This window comes from Mustelus asterias, chromosome 14, assembly GCF_964213995.1.
Source record: "Mustelus asterias chromosome 14, sMusAst1.hap1.1, whole genome shotgun sequence".
NCBI lineage: Eukaryota > Metazoa > Chordata > Chondrichthyes > Carcharhiniformes > Triakidae > Mustelus > Mustelus asterias.
In genome coordinates this window covers 38160483-38179885 of record NC_135814.1, presented here as the reverse complement: position 1 = coordinate 38179885, position 19403 = coordinate 38160483, and the positions used below count along the sequence as shown (strand labels likewise).

Sequence of the window (19403 nt, the reverse complement as noted above, 5' to 3'; positions counted from 1 at the left end):
TTATTTCCAAGAGAAACAGCTCATTCTTGACTTATTCAAATAAAAACTCTGTAAGCCCTAGTTTACACAATTCACATTTAGTAAAGAAACACACCATGTCTAAAATTGAGAGGACAAAGAGAGAACTTGGATGGGTGAGAGAGTAGTTGGTGAACTGGTGCAGCTACAATAATCTCTCTCTCAATGTCAACAAAACGAAGGAGATTGTCATCGACTTCAGGGAGCGTAAAGGAGAACATGCCCCTGTCTACATCAACAGGAACAAAGTAGAAAGGGTGAAGAGCTCCAAGTTTTTAGGTGTCCAGATCACCAACAACCTGTCCTGGTCCCCTCATGCCGACACTATAGTTAAGAAAGCTCATCAACGCCTCTACTTTCTCAGAAGACTAAGGAAATGTGGCATGTCTGCTATGACTCTGACCAACTTTTACAGATGCACCATAGAAAGCATTATTTCTGGTTGTATCACAGCTTGGTATGGCTCCTGCTCTGCCCAAGACCACAAGAAACTACAAAAGATTATGAATGTAGCCCAATCCATCACACAAACCAGCCTCCCATCCATTGACTCTGTCTACACTTTGCCGCTGCCTTTGCAAAGCAGCCAGCATAATTAAGGACCCCACGCACCCCACACATTCTCTCTTCCACCTTCTTCCGTCGGGAAAAAGATACAAAAGTCTGAGGTCACGTACCAACCGACTCAAGAACAGCTTCTTCCCTGCTGCCATCAGACTTTTGAATGGACTTACCTTGCATTTAGTTGATCTTTCTCTACACCCTAGCTATGATTGTAACACTACATTCTGCACTCTCTTGTTTCATAGACTTGCCATAGAAACCCTACAGTGCAGAAAGAGGCCATTCGGCCCATCGAGTCTGCACCGACCACAATCCCATCCAGGCCCTACCCCCATATCCCGACATATTTACCCACTAATCCCTCTAACCTATGCATCTCAGGACACTAAGGATAATTTTAGCATGGCCAATCAACCTAACCCGCACATCTTTGGACTGTGGGAGGAAACCGGAGCACCCGGAGGAAACCCACGCAGACACGGGGAGAATGTGCAAACTCCACACAGACAGTGACCCAAGCCGGGAATCAAACCCAGGTCCCTGGAGCTGTGAAGCAGCAGTGCTAACCACTGTGCTACCATGCCGCCCATTTCTGTTCCCTATGAACAGTATGCTCTGTCTGTATAGCATGCAAGACACAATACTTTTTACTGTCTGCTAATGCGACAATAATAAATCAAATCAAAATAAAATGCCTCCCACATGGATGATGACAGAATACCCAAGCAGGTCTTCCATTGTCCCAGGGCCAAACCACATCAAGGTGCTCAGTACAAATGAGACAGCCTAAAAAAGAAGAGTCTGACTAACTACTGCATTGTAGACCACCTCTCTGGAGAGAATACTGCAGACAATCAACTCATACAGAGGCAACAAAAATTTGGTTCAACATGTTTCGAAGGCCATCTACACAAAACTTGCAATATCCAATGTGCCCAGAGGAAGGCCAGGAGTGGGAGAGCTGCAGAATTCCCCCAAAACACTAACAACGACTCTCTGAAATGCCAGTTCTGTGGCCATCCATGCCAATCCCACATTGGACAATTCAGTCATGACGGTACCCACAGAAGACCAATCATTTACTGCTCGGTCATACTTGAACAATGCGGAGTCTGCCACAAATCAACATTCCAATTAAATCCACAAAGATTTACCACAACTTTCCATTAAATTCTGTACAGTTAGCACTGCAGAATTGCAAATCTTCTACCCTGGTTCACAAACTGATGTGAGGTTAAATACAGCAACTGAAGGGCAATCAGTTTCACTTATAATGGCGGGGAGGTTTTTACAAACAACAATGTGGATAAATGAAAGATCTGTCAAAAACACGTGTTTAATCAACTTGCATGAGCTTTTGGATGAGGTAACAGAGAGGGTTAATGAGGGTAATGTGGTTGATGTGGTGTACAGGGACTTCCAAAAGGCGCTTGATTAATTGCAACACAAGCGGCTCATCAGCAAAGTTGAAGTTCATAGAATAAAAAGGACAATGGCAGCATGGATGCAAAATTGTCTGAGAGACAGAAGACAAGAGAATAGTGTTCCATGGTTATTTTTCAGATGGCAGGAAGATATACAGTGAATTCCCTAAGGGTTGGTATAAGGACAACGGCTTTTCTTGATCTACAAGAGGACATAGGCTGGTTGAATGGGCAGACACAAAGCAGATAAAATTTAATGCAAAAATGTGAAACAATTGATTTTGACAGGAAGAACGAGAAAAACTATAAAATTAAAGATATAATTCTAAAGAGGGTGAAGGAGCAGAGGGAGCTGGGAGCATATATGTACAAATTGTTGCAAGTTGGTACAACAGGTTGAGAAAGCTATTATTAAGGATTTCGGGATCCTGGGCTTTATTCATAGAGGTATAGAAAAGAGGCATGGAATACAAAAGCAATAAAGTCATGGTAAATCTTTGTGAACATTGGTTTAACCTCAGCTGGAGTACTGCATCCAATTCTGGACACGAGGCTTTAGGAAGGAAGTGAAGATACAGGAGAGGGTGAAGAAAACATGAGAATGGTTCAGGAGTGAGAGACTTCAGTTAAGTGGATAAACAGGTGAAGCTAGGCTTTGTTCTCCTTCAAGAAGAGAAGGTTGAGAAGAGATCTGATAGAATTATTCAAGATCATGAGGGGTCTGCACAGAGTAGATAGTTCCCATTGACAGAAAGATCTGGAATCAGAGGACATTTTTTTAATGCCAGTCACCCTAAATCAGAGACAACATGAAGAAAAATGTTTTCATACAGTGAGTGGTTAGGATCTGGAACGCACGGCCTGAGAATTGGATAATTATCCGATGAGAAAAATATTGCATGGCTACAGAGAAAAGGCAGGGAGTGGGATTAACTGAGTTGCTTGAATGCCAGTCTGAACATAATGGGCCAAATGGCCTGCCTTTGTGCTGTACCCATTCTATCAGGATTGGGGGGGGGGGGGGGTTTACTTCAGGAGAGGTAGAAAGAGTTGCCACTACAATCATGAGGGAAATGACACTAAAGGAAAACTGATTCTAAAGTGACTAATAAATACTTCCCAAATGGCTGTTGACTAAAAAAGCAGATGGCTTCTAATCACCTTTGTGGGTAGTGCTGAAAAGTAGCTCAATCATCCTTTTTCTGCTCCTGTCTCACTTAACACTTTCAGTGGAATGGGATTCTAGTAGTCAAGCTTCTGTATTTCAGTGACCAGCCTCCACAGTCCAGCTGCCCTGCTGGAGAAACAAGCCACTGTATTTAATTTATAAACCTAAAAATTCCTTTCCTACTCGTAACTTTTTTTTCAAGCCCTCATCTGCTCTGCTCTAAAAGCCAGCGGGTCAAGCTAGGGGCCAGTCTTACTATAACTTCTGCCAAATGATCATACTTGGCACAGGAGCCCCAGCGGGCATCAGCACTTTATTCAACCCACTGGCAGCATTACAGCTCAGCACAAATTCTTTCAGAAATTGCCCACACACTTGCCATTAAGACAGCATCAAAACTGCAAGCTCCAATTGATTCTGCCCCTCTATTTCCCAGGAACCAAAGGCTAACGCAGCAGCACCCCAAGAATTACCTGCCCAAGATCAGCATGCTCTAAACAGACCGAAACTAGGGACCCTGCCGGTCTGCACCACTGTCATACCATGCATTTACCAACCAAGCCATTAAGAAGCTGAATATTTTTGATCTGTTACCAACAGCAACCAGGTAGCCAGAGCTCATTCACTTTTTCTAACTACAGGATTTAAATTTTTGTTGGCAGAAGACTGGTTGACATTTTACTGTAGTCAATCATTGCTCAGCTGGTAGCACTCTCACATCTGAGTCACAAAGTTGTGGTTCAAGTCTCATTCCAGAGTCGAGCACAAAAGTCAAGGCTGGTCCGCAGCACAGAGGAAGTGCTGCCCTGCCGGAGGCGTCATCTTCAGATGAGCCATTGAACCGAAACTCCGTCTGTACCCTCAGAGGAATGCAAAAGATCCCATGGCACTATTTCGAAGAAGAGCAGGGAAGTTAACGCCCAATCCCCGGCCAATAATTATCCCTCAATCATAAAAGTTTGCTCATTATCACATTACTGTTTTTTTGGGAGTTTACTCTGCACAAAATTAGCTAACATGTTTCCTACATGACTACAGTGATTACACGTCAAAAGTACAGCACTGGCTGCAAACTTTGAGACATCCAATGGTCAAGTTTAACTTAATTCGGAACTGAACAATCACCACAGGCAGGTACACATTTCCTTTGTTTAAAGTGACCAGGTATTAGTGCAACAAATGGACCACTTTCTATTTGAGATGGCTAGTGTCAGTATCAAGAACTCACAGAGCAAGTCTGATGCAGAGTAATGTTCCTTCCACAAATGGACATCAGCCTCAACTACACTGTAGTATAGAACATCTACTCCTCAAAATTGCTTTAAGTAATTTGGTAACTCAATTCTGAAACATTAAAATTTTCATTTGGATGTGCTATTTGCATTGCTTAACTTGAATTATCAGATAATTTGCTTAATTTTATTTATTTTTGCATTAAATATCAGTTTCCACTATTTGTAGTTTTTTAAAAATTTAAACATGACCTATCAGTAGACTTTTGTGATATTGCCAATTGATGAAAAAAAATAGGGGTAGTTTTAGACTACAGGAACTGGATTGAAACTGCCCAAGCTGGTCAAGGGTGAATTTTAAATTGGGTTACTAGGCAAAAGACTAGTCTTTAAGCCAGGCATCTTTCCAAGGGTATTTACTTTTAAAATAAAAGAGACACACACTCAAGGATAAGGTCATTATAACAAGCACTACTTAACCATAAATATACACTATAATTAAGAGGTTAGCACTATAGTGGAAACACAAGAACGTTATATGCAGTGCACGTTTCACATTTGTGTCAGAGTAACAGTGCAGTCATTCAGCTGCCCACATTAACACTGCAGTTATAATATTTAACCGTAGCTTGGAATTAAATGAGATGTTTAGCAGTGGTCCCATTAGGCCAGTCAGGTAGATTGTAAATGAACCCAGATCAGGAGCTTTCTCCCGGTGTCTGAGCTAACATTGACATCATGAACACAAATTGTCAATTATCTCATTACTCTTGGTGAGACCTTGCTAAGTATGGTTTGCTTTTCACATTTCCCTATATTAGAGCAGTGCCATTTTATTAGATATTTTGCAACAACTTGGAGGCTATAAAACTCTGTAAAAACAAGTTATTTTAAAAGTAATTTCATGAGGAGACTGGACCCCGTATCCCAGATGCTCGGGACAAGGTGTGTTCTGGATTTGGGGATTTTAGGTCCTGTATGGTGCATTTATAAAATATGTGTAAGAAATAAAATTGAAAAAAATTTTTTTTTTGTTTTTGTTCATTATTTTTTAATTATTAATTCATGGATGTCACTAGCTAAGCAAGCATTTATTGCCCATCCCTAAATGCCCTTGAGAAGATAGTGGTGAGCTGTCTTCTTGGACTGCTGCAGTCCCTGCGGTGCAGATACACCCACTGTGCTGTTAGGGAGGGAGCTCCAGAATTTTGACCCAACAACAGATGAAGAAACAACGACATTGTTCCAAGTCAGGATGGTGAGGGGCTTGGTAAGGAACTTGGAAGTTGTGATCTCCCTATATTTCTGCTGTCCTTCCAGATGGTTGTGGATTTGGAAGGTGCTGTTTAGTTTGAAGCTTTTTGAAGTTTATTTATTTATTAGTCACAAGTAGGCTTACACTAACACTGCAAAGACGTTACTGTGAAAATCCCCATGTCACCACACTCCGGCACCTGTTCGGGTACACTGAGGGAGAATTTAGCATGGCCAATGCATCTAACCAGCACGTCTTTTGGACTGTGGGAGGAAACCAAAGCACCCAGAGAAAACCCACACGGACAGATTGTGCAAACTCCGCACAGACAGTGACCCAAGTTGGGAATCAAACCCTAGCCTTTAAAGGAGCCTTGGCGAGTTTCTGCAGTGCATCTTGTATATGGTACACACTACTGTCACTGTACTTCAGTGGTCGAGGGAGTGAATGCTTGTGGATGGAGTGTCAATGGAGCAAGTTGCTTCCTGGATGGTGTCAAGCTTCTTGAATGTTCTTGGAGCTGCACTCAGCCAGACAAGGGGAGAATACCCCAGCACATTCTTGACTTGTGCCTTTTAAATGGTGGACAGGTTCTGGGGAGTCAGGAGATGAGGTACTCGCCACATGGTTCTTTGACCTGTTCTTGCAACCATAGTATTTATGTGGCTGCTCCAGTCCAGTTTGCAGTCAATGGTAACTCTCAGGATGTTGATACATCAACCGAAGAGGAATCAGCTGCTGTACAGACACAGACTGGGAAGTTGACGGTTCAGATTCAGTCCTACTTTTTTGAAACATGCGCTGCAACTTAAGTTGTTTCAAATATGTGGGTCTTTCTTTCAGGAATACCTCTTGTATTTTGTAAGCCCAGTTAACGTGCTGCTCTGTAACAAAGAGCTGCTACTCCAGCCCATGAATCAATTCCTCCGTAATGCTTATGCACCTGTCAATTGACACTTCTTCCTGTTCATCCAACGCACCATCTTCATCATCATTATTACTCTCATTCTCTTTACTCTCATTCATGACCTTGTTGCATATTTCACTGTCTGTGAGCTGGAGGTGAACTGGAGCATCATTGTCAATATCCAGACAATCCTCAACAGCTTGGCTTCAGCACACGACAAACCTTTCACATATGCTGATAAATCTTCAACTTTTTTCTCCTCAGACACACGGGAGCCACTAAAATCAGATTCAATTCCAGCATCACCATTTAGGAACATGGCAAACAGCCACAAGATGTACCATCCATTTATCAAAATATCTTGGGATACATTGACCCAGGTCTTTGCAGCACTCTAGACTGCATCTCTTACATCGAATTCTTTTTGGAATTCCTTAAATCCTAATATCTGTTGCATGCAATGAACATTTTGCACATCAATTCATGAATGCCCACACAATGTCTTGATCCATGGTCTGAATGAAGAATGTACAGTTTTGGGGAGGGGAGGGGGGGGGAAAGAGAATGGAAGTAAACTGAAAACATTGTCTCTGATGAGGAGTTCTGCATCATGGTAGAACCACAGAATCCCTCCAGTGCAGAAAGAGGCCATTTGGCCCATTGAGTCTACACCGACTCTCCGAAAGAGCATCCCACCCAGGCTCTCTCCTCCACCCTAACCCCACACATTTACCATGGCTAATTCACCCAATCTACACATCCCTGGACACCACGGGGAATTTCAGCATGGCCAATCCACTTAACCTGCAAATCTTTGGATGTGCAGCACAATCAAGGAGCAACATAATTTTGTGGGAAGATCTACAGCCTGACTATGAGCCCTGGTTTCAGGATCAAAATAGATCTCGTACCAATCAAGGAAAATTGGTCTAACTTGCTTATTAACCTTATAAACAGGAAAAACACTGACTCCCTTGAAAGACTGAGGATTCTGACTTTTACCAATAACAAGCAATTTACACCTTTGGGTACCTGCTGCATCCGAGTACAAAAAGCCACAATTAGAATCTTTGAATCCCATTCGTGCTGTCTCATTCACAAGATAGGTAGTCTTGGGAACATACCTCCAGTATAATGAAGTCGCATCAGCATTGAAAACTCTGCTGTTAGACCTTCTTCCGATATTACTGTAGAAAGATCATCTCAGTATGCTCCTGCAGATCCACGGTCAGCTGCAGCTTTTTCACCGCATACTTTAAATAGACGTAAACCACGACATTTGAAAAACTTGTTATACCATCCTGAGGAGCGTTGACGTGTTGTTGTTAGTCTGAACTCTTCATAGAACTTTTCACTGAGCCATGATAACAAAGCGATCCAATGGATATTTCTCACTCCGATGCTGCCTGATCCATTCCAGTAACACTTATCTGCATGGATAGTCTTTGACTGAGAGAGTGTTTTCCTATTATCCATTAATTTGGGCAAATCATTGTCAGCATAAAATTTAAGTAATTTCACCTTTTGCTTCTTCAAATCATAAATGTTCGATGTATCAGCAACATGGGTGGCACGGTGGTTAATATTGCTGTCTCACAGCGCAAGGGACACAGCTTCGATTCTTGGCTGGGTGACTGACTGTGTGGAGTTCGCACTTTCTCCCCATGTCTGCGTGGGCTTCCCCCGGATGCCCCAGTTTTCTCCCACACTCCAAAGATGTGTAGGTAGGTTAGGTTGATTGGTGATGCTAAACTGTCCCTTAGTGTCCCAGGGTGCGTTTGTTAAGGCAATTAGCAGGATAAATACTTGGGGTTATGGGGATAGGACCTGGGTAAGATGCTCTATTGAAGAGTTGGTGCAGACTCAATGTGTCCAATGGCCTCCTTCTGCACTGTAGGGATATCACAGTGATCCTATTCTGTGATATTCTTCACTTAATCCTTTCACTGAGGTGCCTTTCTCCAGGCACCTTTGTAACTCCACTTTTTGCTTGTGACAAATATTTTCTCTTGGTGCTCCCACCAGCCACAAAACTTCATGCTGGCCTTTCCGCCATGAAACCAAGGATGATAAAGACTAGAATTACTGAGATACATGTTCGAACTGTATGTACAGGCAATCGATGCAGAAATCAGTGGCATCACCAAACAAAGCCCAATGAAGTTGCCAATTTCAAATTCCCACACATGGCGCCATTGTCGAGCGTAGCTGGCTTTTGGGTTCTTCCAATTTTTGGAATAGCGGTTAAGGGGTCTGGTGCCTGTTCTATAAAGAGTCTACTTGCTTCAGTTGTGGGTGACAATTTAACATTCACCATGCAAATAATTTAACGCCACCCAAACTGAAATAAGATTTCTGAAATGTTCAGGACACTATCCAGCATGACTACATTTTGTAAATAATCTTCCCACAGACAGTAATTTGTTATTTCAGTAACAAAGAGCAGTTAACTTGTAGAGGGATACAAGGCTGTAATCTAAAGTTACATTTATATAATAGAGGGCAATAAATGTTGCTACATTCATAAACCTGCGAGTCCTGAGCAGTGCCCTGCTTAAACTATTGTCTTCCCTGTGGTCTGGGTATAACCTAATGCGCCACTTTGATGACAGATGGCAATTACCTGAAGGATCATTGAATAATACAGCACAATAAGAGCCCATTCGGCCCATTATGCATTTGCCGGTTTTTTGATAGATCTATCCAGTTAGTCCCCTTCTCCTGCTCTTCCCCTACAGACCTGCAATTTTTTCCCCTGCAAGCGCATATTTAAATTCCCTTTTAAAAGTTAATATTGGAACTTCGCATTGCACATCCTAGCAACTCACTCGGCAAAAAACTTTTGCCAATTTTGTTAAATGCGTATCCTCTGGGTTACTGATCACTCCAGTCATGAATGAAACCAGTTTCTCCCGATATAGACAATCAAAACCCTTCATAATTTTGAACACCAATCAAATTTCCTCCTAATCCTCTCTGCTCTCGAGAGAACAATCCCAAATTTTCCAGTCTCTCCACATACTTGAAGCCTCTCATTCCTGGGATGATTCAAACTCATGTCATCTGAAACCTCTTCAAGGTCTTGACACTTTTTAAATTTATTCTTTCATAGCATGTGGGCATAACGGGCAAGGCCAACATTTGTTGAATTGAGTTGCTCGATAGAGCCATTTCGGAGGGCAGTTAAGAGTCAACCACATTACTGTGGGTGTGGAGTTACCATGTAGGCCAGACCAAATAAGGTTGGCGGATTTCCTTCCCTAAAGCACATTAGTGAACCAGATACATTTTTATGACAATCAATGCTGGTTTCATGATGAACATTACGTGAGCTTTCAATTCCAGATTTTAAAAAAATTAATTGAAATTAAGTTCCACCAGCTGCTTTGGTGGGATTTGAACCCATGTCCCCCACAGAATTAGCCTGGGCCTCTGGATTACTGGTCCAGTGACAATATCATTACACCACCATCTCCTTTACACAACCATCTCCTGCCTAGCCTATCTTTACCAGTGCTCAGAATTGAACACAATACTCTAGCTGAGGCCTAAACTGTGACTTCTAAAGGTTTGAACATAATTATCTTGCTATTACACTGTAAACTTCGATTAATAAAGCCAAGGATCCCATAAACATTTCATAATCCCATAAGCTTTTTAAACAGATTTATCATCCTGCCATCGAAAAAGTACATACGTGTCTCCCTGTTCCTGCATGACTATTAAAATTGTACCATTTCATTTACACTGTTTCTCCTCATTCTTCCACCCAAAATCTGGCACCTCATTTTTCCCAGTAAATACCAACTGTCATGTATACAGTGCCACTGCCTTGTTAATCATATGGGATTAAATGTTATCACCGAGTCTATTATGTGGGACTTTAACAAGATGATTTTAAAAACTATCTAATAAAATTGAATGCATCGTCTATCTATCACCTATGCTGTGCTGTAATACCCAGCCATTCCTTGAATAAAACATTAAGCCAAGTATTTTGTTGTTTCAATAAATGCAAAGATCCTGTAATGGTCTGCCGATCAATATTTCACTCTCAACCAACATTTACAAAAGAAACCTGGCCATCTACCTTACAGATGTAGGCAAATTGGCTACTAGATTTGTCTTCATAATAATTACTGCACTTCTCAGATGCATAGACTTGCACATTCAGTCGAAAATGGGGCAACAACAGAAAAATATAGAAAATGTTGGAAAAACTCAGCAGGTCTGGCAGCATCTGCAGAGAGAGCATAGAGTCAACGTTTCGAGTCTGGATTCCCAGAAAGACTCATTCTTTCTGCTAGCTTTTTTCTGTTTGATTTTTTCCAGCATTTTGTGTTTTTGTTTCAGATTCCAGCATCTGCAGTATTTTGTCTTTGTGACAGTAAAATGTAAACTGGCTGAAAAAATTTTAAAGTTAACTGCTGTGTGGGCGGGGGGGGGGGGGGGGACGCTTCTATTTTGAGAGATCAACAGGAAGCGCAGGTAGAAATGAGGATGTTGGTGGTGTTGCATTCCATTTAATGCATTCAAATGGGGGGGGGGGTAGGAGGAGGAGAGAGAAAAGCATTGAACAAAATACAGCCCTTTTTCACGGGGGGGGGGGGGGGGCAGCACAGTGATTAGCACTGCTGCCTCACAGCACCAGGTTTGATCCCCAGGTTGGGCTACTGGCTGTGCGAAGTCTGAACATTCTCCCCAATGTCTGCGTGGATTTCCTCCAGGTGCTCTGGTTTCCTCCCACAAGTCCAAAAGATGTGCCTTGGCCGTGCTCCCTCAGTGTGCCTGAACAAGTCACCGGAGTGTGGCGACCAGGGGATTTTTGCCATAACTTCATTACAGTGTTAATGTAAGCCTACTTGTGACACTAATAAATAAATTTTAAACTTAAAGCAGGTAGAAATGAGGACATTGCTGGTGTTGCATTCCATTTAATGCATTCATAGAGGTGGGAGGGGGAAGCACTGAACAAAATACAGCATTTTGCTAGCTGGGTGAAGGGACATTTGCCCTCTCTCAGCAGCAGGCAGGATGTGCTATAGGGGCAGAGAGAGAGGAGAGCTGTGTCTCTGGGCCACAATGGTTATTGTGACATCACAAACAAATGGAACACCAATCGCTGCTCTGGAATGCGCTGTAACATTGTCCAGCGCGCGGGGAGGGAGCACTCATTCATAAAACTCCATTCATTCAGCAGCTGCAGCCCAGCACTGCCCCTTCCAGACAGGTAGAGCTAACAGGTCCCCCCCTGCCAGTCCCTTTGTGGGAGCTCGGGCCTGTGCTGCCCCAAAGCAGCGCAGTTCCTTCACACTCTTACCCCTGCCCACTCCCCGCCTCACCAAGGGCATTCAGCCGCTGCCCGTCGCCAAACGTACCTTGCCCCCGGCCCAACTCTTCCCGTCCGCTGTAACTTTTTTTTTGTTTCCTCTCTCCAATCCTCCCTTACACCCTCGCTCTGTTTTCAGATTCTTTCATGATGGCCGCTACCCACAAAGCCCCGAGATGGCAGCTGCGCATGCGTCCCACTGCTTCCCAGTCCCTCTCCAGTAAGGGCTTTTCACTCTCGCGGGGGGCTCTGGGAAACCCTTCCTCCATTACCGCATTCAGCCAACCAGAGGCTGCAGACTTGGCAGTGGTCACTTTTAGCCTATTCCTGCCACTTACATCAAAATACATCATAATATTTCATCACCTGCTGGTTCAGAATTTGAGTACCACTGAAAATTAAAAAACACACGCACTGCCAAAACTTTTCACCTTGCAGTCAACAGGACAGAAGAATAGCAAATCTCAAAGGTAACAACAATTTATCCTTCAAAAGGAGACTGTGCTGATTGGGCAGCAAGCAGACTTTGATTCATAGAGAATTACCAAGGAGAACACACTCGGGAAAAGTTAATTGCCAAGCTTTCTTTAATATTCAAACCAGGAAAGTCAACATTGATTGAACAAAGAACAAAGAACAAAGAACAATACAGCCCAGGAACAGGCCTTTCGGCCCTCCAAGCCCGCGCCGCTCCCTGGTCCAAACTAGACCATTCTTTTGTATCCCTCCATTCCCACTCCGTTCATGTGGCTATCTAGATAAGTCTTAAACGTTCCCAGTGTGTCCGCCTCCACCACCTTGCCCGGCAGCGCATTCCAGGCCCCCACCACCCTCTGCGTAAAATACGTCCTTCTGATATCCGTGTTAAACCTCCCCCCCCCCCCTCAGCTTGAACCTATGACCCCTCATGAACGTCACCACCGACCTGGGAAAAAGCTTCCCACCGTTCACCCTATCTATGCCTTTCATAATTTTATACACCTCTATTAGGTCACCCCTCATCCTCCGTCTTTCCAGTGAGAACAACCCCAGTTTTCCCAATCTCTCCTCATAACTAAGACCTTCCATACCAGGCAACATCCTGGTAAACCTCCTCTGTACTCTCTCCAAAGCCTCCATGTCCATCCGGTAGTGTGGCGACCAGAACTGGGTGCAGTATTCCAAATGCGGCCAAACCAACGTTCTATACAACCGCAACATCAGACCCCAACTTTTATACTCTATGCCCCGTCCTATAAAGGCAAGCATGCCATATGCTTTATTCACTACCTTCTCCACCTGTGACGTCACCTTCAAGGATCTGTGGACTTGCACACCCAGGTCCCTCTGCGTATCTACACCCTTTATGGTTCTGCCATTTATCGTATAGTTTCCCCCTACGTTAGTTCTACCAAAATGCATCACTTCGCATTTATCAGGATTGAACTCCATCTGCCATTTCTTTGCCCAAATTTCCAGCCTATCAATATCCTTCTGTAGCCTCTGACAATGTTCCTCACTATCTGCAAGTCCTGCCATTTTCGTGTCGTCCGCAAACTGACTGATCACCCCAGTTACACCTTCTTCCAGATCGCTTATATAAATCACAAACAGCAGAGGTCCCAATACAGAGCCCTGCGGAACACCACTAGTCACAGGCATCCAGCCGGAAAAAGACCCTTCCACTACCACCCTCTGTCTTCTGTGACCAAGCCAGTTCTCCACCATCTAGCCACCTCCCCCTTTATCCCATGAGATCCAACCTTTTGCACCAACCTACCATGAGGGACTTTATCAAACACCTTACTAAAGTCGATATAGACGACATCCACGGCCCTTCCCTCGTCAACCATTCTAGTCACTTCTTCAAAAAACTCCACCAGGTTAGTGAGGCATGACCCCCTCTCACAAAACCATGCTGACTATCGTTAATGAGTTTATTCCTTTCTAAATGCGCATACATCCTATCTCTAAGAATCCTCTCCAACAACTTCCCTACCACGGACGTCAAGCTCACCGGCCTATAATTTCCCAGGTTATCCTTCCTACCCTTCTTAAATAATGGGACCACATTAGCTATCCTCCAATCCTCTGGGACCTCACCTGTGTCCAGTGACAAGACAAAGATTTACGTCAGAGGCCCAGCGATTTCAACTCTCATCTCCCTGAGCAGCCTTGGATAGATTCCATCAGGCCCTGGGGATTTGTCAGTCTTTATATTCCCTAAAAAACCTAACACTTCCTCCATTCTAATGGAGATTTTCTCTAACGGGTCAACACTCCCCTCCGAGACACTCCCAGTCAACACATCCCTCTCCTTTGTGAATACCGACGCAAAGTATTCATTTAGGATCTTCCCTACTTCTTTGGGCTCTAAGCATAATTCCCCACTTTTGTCCCTGAGAGGTCCGATTTTTTCCCTGACAACCCTTTTGTTCCGAATGTATGAATAAAATGCCTTGGGATTCTCCTTAATCCTGTCTGCCAAGGACATTTTGTGACCCCTTTTTGCCCTTCTAATTCCTCGTTTGAGTTCTTTCCTACTTTCTTTGTATTCCTCCAGAGCTCCCTCTGTTTTTAGCTGCCTGGACCTAACGTACGCATCTCTTTTCTTTTTGACCAATCCCTCAATTTCCCTGGTTATCCACGGTTCTCGAATCCTACCCTTCCTATCCTTCTTTTTTCAGGCACATGCGTATCCTGCAGCCCTAACAACTGTTCCTTAAAAGACTCCCACATGCCAGATGTGGATTTACCCTCAAACAGCCTCTCCCAATCAAGAGCTGCCAATTTCTGCCTAATCCCACTAAAATTAGCCTTGCCCCAATCCAACACCTTACCCTTGGGACACCACTCATCCTTTTCCATCACTATCCTAAAGCTAACAGAATTGTGGTCACTATTTGCCACATGTTCCCCTACCGAAACTTTGAAGACCTGACCGGGCTCATTCCCCAGTACTAGGTCCAGTATAGCCCCCTCTCTAGTCGGGCTATCTACATATTGTTCCAAAGAACCTTCCTGTACGCATTTTACAAATGCCTCCCCATTCAGACTCCCAGCCCTACGCGATTTCCAGTCTATACCAGGGAAATTGAAGTCTCCCACTACAACAACCCTATTTTTCCTGCACCTATCCATTATCTCCTGACATATCCGTTCTTCCACTTCCCTTGGGCTGTTGGGGGGCCTGTAGTATACCCCCAACATAATGACTGCGCCCTTCCTTTTTCTGAGCTCCACCCACAGTGACTCGTTACACGGCCCCTCTGAATTGTCCTCCCTCTGCACCGCTGTAATATGCTCTCTAAATAATACTGCTACTCCCCCACCTCTTTTGGCCCCTCCTCTGTCTCGCCGAAAACACTTGTACCCCGGAATATTCAGTTGCCAATCCTGTCCCTCTTTCAACCAAGTCTCTGTCACCGCAACCACATCCAAATTCCTTGTAAGCATTAAGGCCCTAAGTTCGTCTGTCTTACCTGCTACGCTCCTTGCATTGAAGTAGATGCACTCCAGACCTCCAGGCCCAGTGAGGTCATCCTCCCCCAGAGTACTCTTCTTCTTTGCCAGCCTTGTCCTGGCCCCAAGCTCGTCCCCAGCCTCTACACTTGTAGACCTAATTTTTTGATCCCCACCCCCCTGCCATATTAGTTTAAACCCACCCGAACTGCACTAGCAAAACTCCCAGCCAGGATATTCGTGCCCTTCCAATTTAGTTGTGACCCATCCTTCTTGTACATGTGCCCTCCTCTCTTAAAAACTTCCCAGTGATCCAGGAATATGAAGCCCTCCCTTCTGGACCAGTCCTATAGCCAAGCGTTCAATTGTACTATCTCCCTATTCCTAGCCCCACTGGCCCTAGGTATTGGGAGCAGCCCAGAGATTGCCACCCTGCAGGCCCTACTTTTTAGCCTATTTCCCAACTCCCTGAATTGTTCTCGTAGGATCCTCCTGCTCTTCCTGTCTACGTCATTTGCACCAATGTGTACAATGACATCCGTTTCTTTATCCTCCCCTTTTAATATGCCTCCTATCCGCTCAGAGACATCCAGTACCCCAGCACCAGGTAGGCAGACTACCATCCTGGAGTCCCGTTCGCACCCACAGAATCGCCTGTCCGTGCCTCTAACCGACGCGTCCCCCACCACTATTGCTCTCCTAATCCCTCTCTTTCCTTTCCGGGCCACAGAGCCTGACTGTGTGCCAGTGACCTGGTCACTGTGGCTTACCCCTGGAGAGTCATCCTCCTCCACACTATCCAAAACGATATACTTGTTTTGGAGGGGGACAACCACAGGTGACCCCACCACTAATTGCTCACTCCCCTCCCCTCTCACACCTGTCGCCGAGCCGATTGATTAAGACATTGCAATGGGGACTAAACTAGAGAATAGCAATCCCCTAAGCTTTCATTTTGTTGAAAAAATTGCAATATGTGTGAAATAACTCCTCCAGGGCTGGGATCCCTTCACCAAATTCAGATTTATTTATATAGTCAGCAAGACCCTGACAGGTACTTCCTTGATGTGGAGATGCCAGCATTGGACTGGGGTAAACACAGTAAGAGTTTTAACAACACCAGGTTAAAGTCCAACAGGTTTATTTGGTAGCAAATGCCATTAGCTTTTGGAGTGCTGCTCCTTCGTCAGATGGAGTGGAAATCTGCTCTCAAACAGGGCATACAGAGACACAAAATCAAGTTACAGAATACTGATTAGAATGCTATTCTTTACAGCTACATTTAAAGATACAGACAATGTGAGTGGAGGGAGCATTAGGCACAGGTTAAAGAAATGTGTATTGTCTCCAGACAGGACAGCCAGTGAGATTCTGCAAGTCCAGGAGGCAAGCTGTGGGGGTTACTGATAGTGTGACATGAAACCAAGATCCCGGTTTAGGCCGTCCTCATGTGTGCGGCACTTGGCTATCAGTTTCTGCTCAGTGACTCTGCGCTGTCGTGTGTCGTGAAGGCCACCTTGGAGAACGCTTACCCGAAGATCAGAGGCTGAATGCCCGTGACCGCTGAAGTGCTCCCCCACAGGAAGAGAACAGTCTTGCCTGGTGATTGTCGAGCAGTGTTCATTCATCCATTGTCATAGCATTTGCATGGTTTCCCCAATGTACCATGCCTCGGAACATCCTTTCCTGCAGCGTATCAGGTAGACAACGTTGGCCGAGTTGCAAGTGTATGTACCGTGCACCTGGTAGATGGTGTTGTCATGTGAGATGATGGCATCCGTGTCGATGATCCGGCACATCTTGCAGAGGTTGCTGTGGCAGGGTTGTGTGGTGTCGTGGTCACTGTTCTCCTGAAGGCTGGGTAGTTTGCTGCGGACAATGGTCTGTTTGAGGTTGTGCGGTTGTTTGAAGGCAAGAAGTGGAGGTGTGGGGATGGCCTTGGTGAGATGTTCGCCTTCATTCATGACATGTTGAAGGCTCTGGAGGAGATGCCGTAGCTTCTCTGCTCCGGGCAAGTACTGGACGACGAAGGGTACTCTGTCCACCGTGTCCCATGTTTGTCTTCTGAGGAGGTCGGTGCGGTTTTTCGCTGTGGCGCATCGGAACTGTCGATCGATGAGTCGAGCGCCATATCCTGTTCTTATGAGGGCATCTTTCAGTGTCTGGAGGTGTTTGTTGCAATCCTCCTCATCCGAGCAGATCCTGTGTATATGGAGGGCTTGTCCGTAGGGGATGGCTTCTTTAACATGTTTAGGGTGGAAGCTGGAGAAGTGGAGCATCGTGAGGTTATCCGTGGGCTTGTGGTACAGTGAGGTGCTGAGGTGACCATCCTTAATGGAGATTTGTGTGTCCAAGGTATGGTACATTGGGGAAACCATGGAGACGCTACGACAACGGATGAATGAACACCGCTCGACAATCACCAGGCAAGACTGTTCTCTTCCTGTTGGGGAGCACTTCAGCGGTCACGGGCATTCAGCCTCTGATCTTCTGTAAGCATTCTCCAAGGCGGCCTTCACGACACACGACAGCGCAGAGTCACTGAGCAGAAACTGATAGCCAAGTTCCGCACACATGAGGACAGCCTAAACCGGGATCTTGGGTTCATGTCACACTATCAGTAACCCCCACAGCTTGCCTCCTGGACTTGCAGAATCTCACTGGCTGTCCTGTCTGGAGACAATAGACATTTCTTTAACCTGTGCCTAATGCTCCCTCCACTCACATTGTCTGTATCTTTAAATGTAGCTGTAAAGATTCGCATTCTAATCAGTATTCTGTAACTTGATTTTGTGTCTCTGTATGCCCTGTTTGAGAGCAGATATCCACTCCATCTGACGAAGGAGCAGCACTCCGAAAGCTAATGGCATTTGCTACCAAATAAACCTGTTGGACCTTAACCTGGTGTTGTTAAAACTCTTACTAAGGTACTTCCTTGTACAGAGCATAAACCTAGACTGCCAGTAACCGTGACATTCCACATTATATACACAGGCAGAGCTCCCTGATTGGACAATCCATTACTGCCTTAATCAGGGAGCTTGTATTCTAAGAGGTCCATATCCTGGGCCTCATTAAAGTAATTGGATTCGTCCCCCTCTAGGTCCAAGGAACATTGGCGGTTCATTCACCTTGTGTGCCTCTTGAGGTGTTTAAGTGCCATATCCAGATCCTCACCCTCTGCATCCGATGTAGGTGGGGTGTAGTGCTCATCTCTTTCATCTGGAGTACTGGGGCATGGGTTCATTCACTTCTTCGGGTAGCAAGGGAGTAGACACTGCTAAGTCCGTTGTGTCCATTCCGGTCTCAGAGGTTCCAACAACTGAAGATGGAGAGTGGGAGCCGGCAGGTCCCAGAGGTTTTTCCAAGGCTCCTAACATGTTGGGCATCATTTATTCCTGAACAGCCCAAGAATTTAAGGTTCGCAACTGGTCCAGGTGTTTTCTCAAGATGGCACCCCTACACGGACTTTGTATGAAACTGGTCCTGTCCTCAAGTCAACCATGCCTTGTAACCATACAGGGAAATTCCCATGATTCTTTCATAATACTTTCTCACCTGCCTTTAAGTGACTCTCATGTGTGATGTTGTTGTGGGTTCAGTTGAATGTCCATGAGCAACTTGGCTGGTGCTATTCTGGGAGTCACATGGGGGGTTGTGTAGTCGAACAATAATCTGGAGGATTTGGTGTCCAAAGAGGCTGCAGGCTGTTTCCTTAAGCCTGCTTTCAAAGTCTGGACTGTACTTTCCACAAGGCCTTTAGATGATGGGTGATATGACAACATCCTCATGTTTTGCATTCCATTCGATTTCATAAAATAGGTGAATTCCTGGCTGGTAAAGGATGATCCATTTATCGAAAGCCAGCACCTCCGGGATCCTGTGTGGTTTGAAGGAGGTGCGAAGTTTCTGTACCATCGTTCTCGTATTCGATGAGTGCACCCTGTGTACATCCATCCATTTGGAATGTGTATCTACAATTACGAGGAACAATGAGCCCATGAATGGACCGGCATAATTGATGTGTAGACAAGTCCACGGACTACCTGGCCATTCCCAAGGGTG

The 19403-nt window shown here is 44.8% G+C and overlaps 1 protein-coding gene across 2 annotated transcripts in view; it reads right to left on the bottom strand.

Annotated features, from left to right (window-relative positions):
• znf148 (zinc finger protein 148) overlaps positions 1 to 12078 on the bottom strand; it is a 62456-nt gene extending 50378 nt beyond the window's left edge. The window contains exons 1-2 of one of the 2 annotated variants that reach the window (XM_078228192.1): positions 11947 to 12078; positions 3168 to 3303 (exon numbers count right to left, since the gene is read on the bottom strand). The gene's annotated coding sequence lies outside the window, so the exon portion shown is untranslated. The remainder of the gene's footprint in view (positions 1 to 3167; positions 3304 to 11946) is intronic. The other variant, XM_078228191.1, reaches the window with a different exon arrangement.
• Positions 12079 to 19403: the final 7325 nt, after the last annotated feature.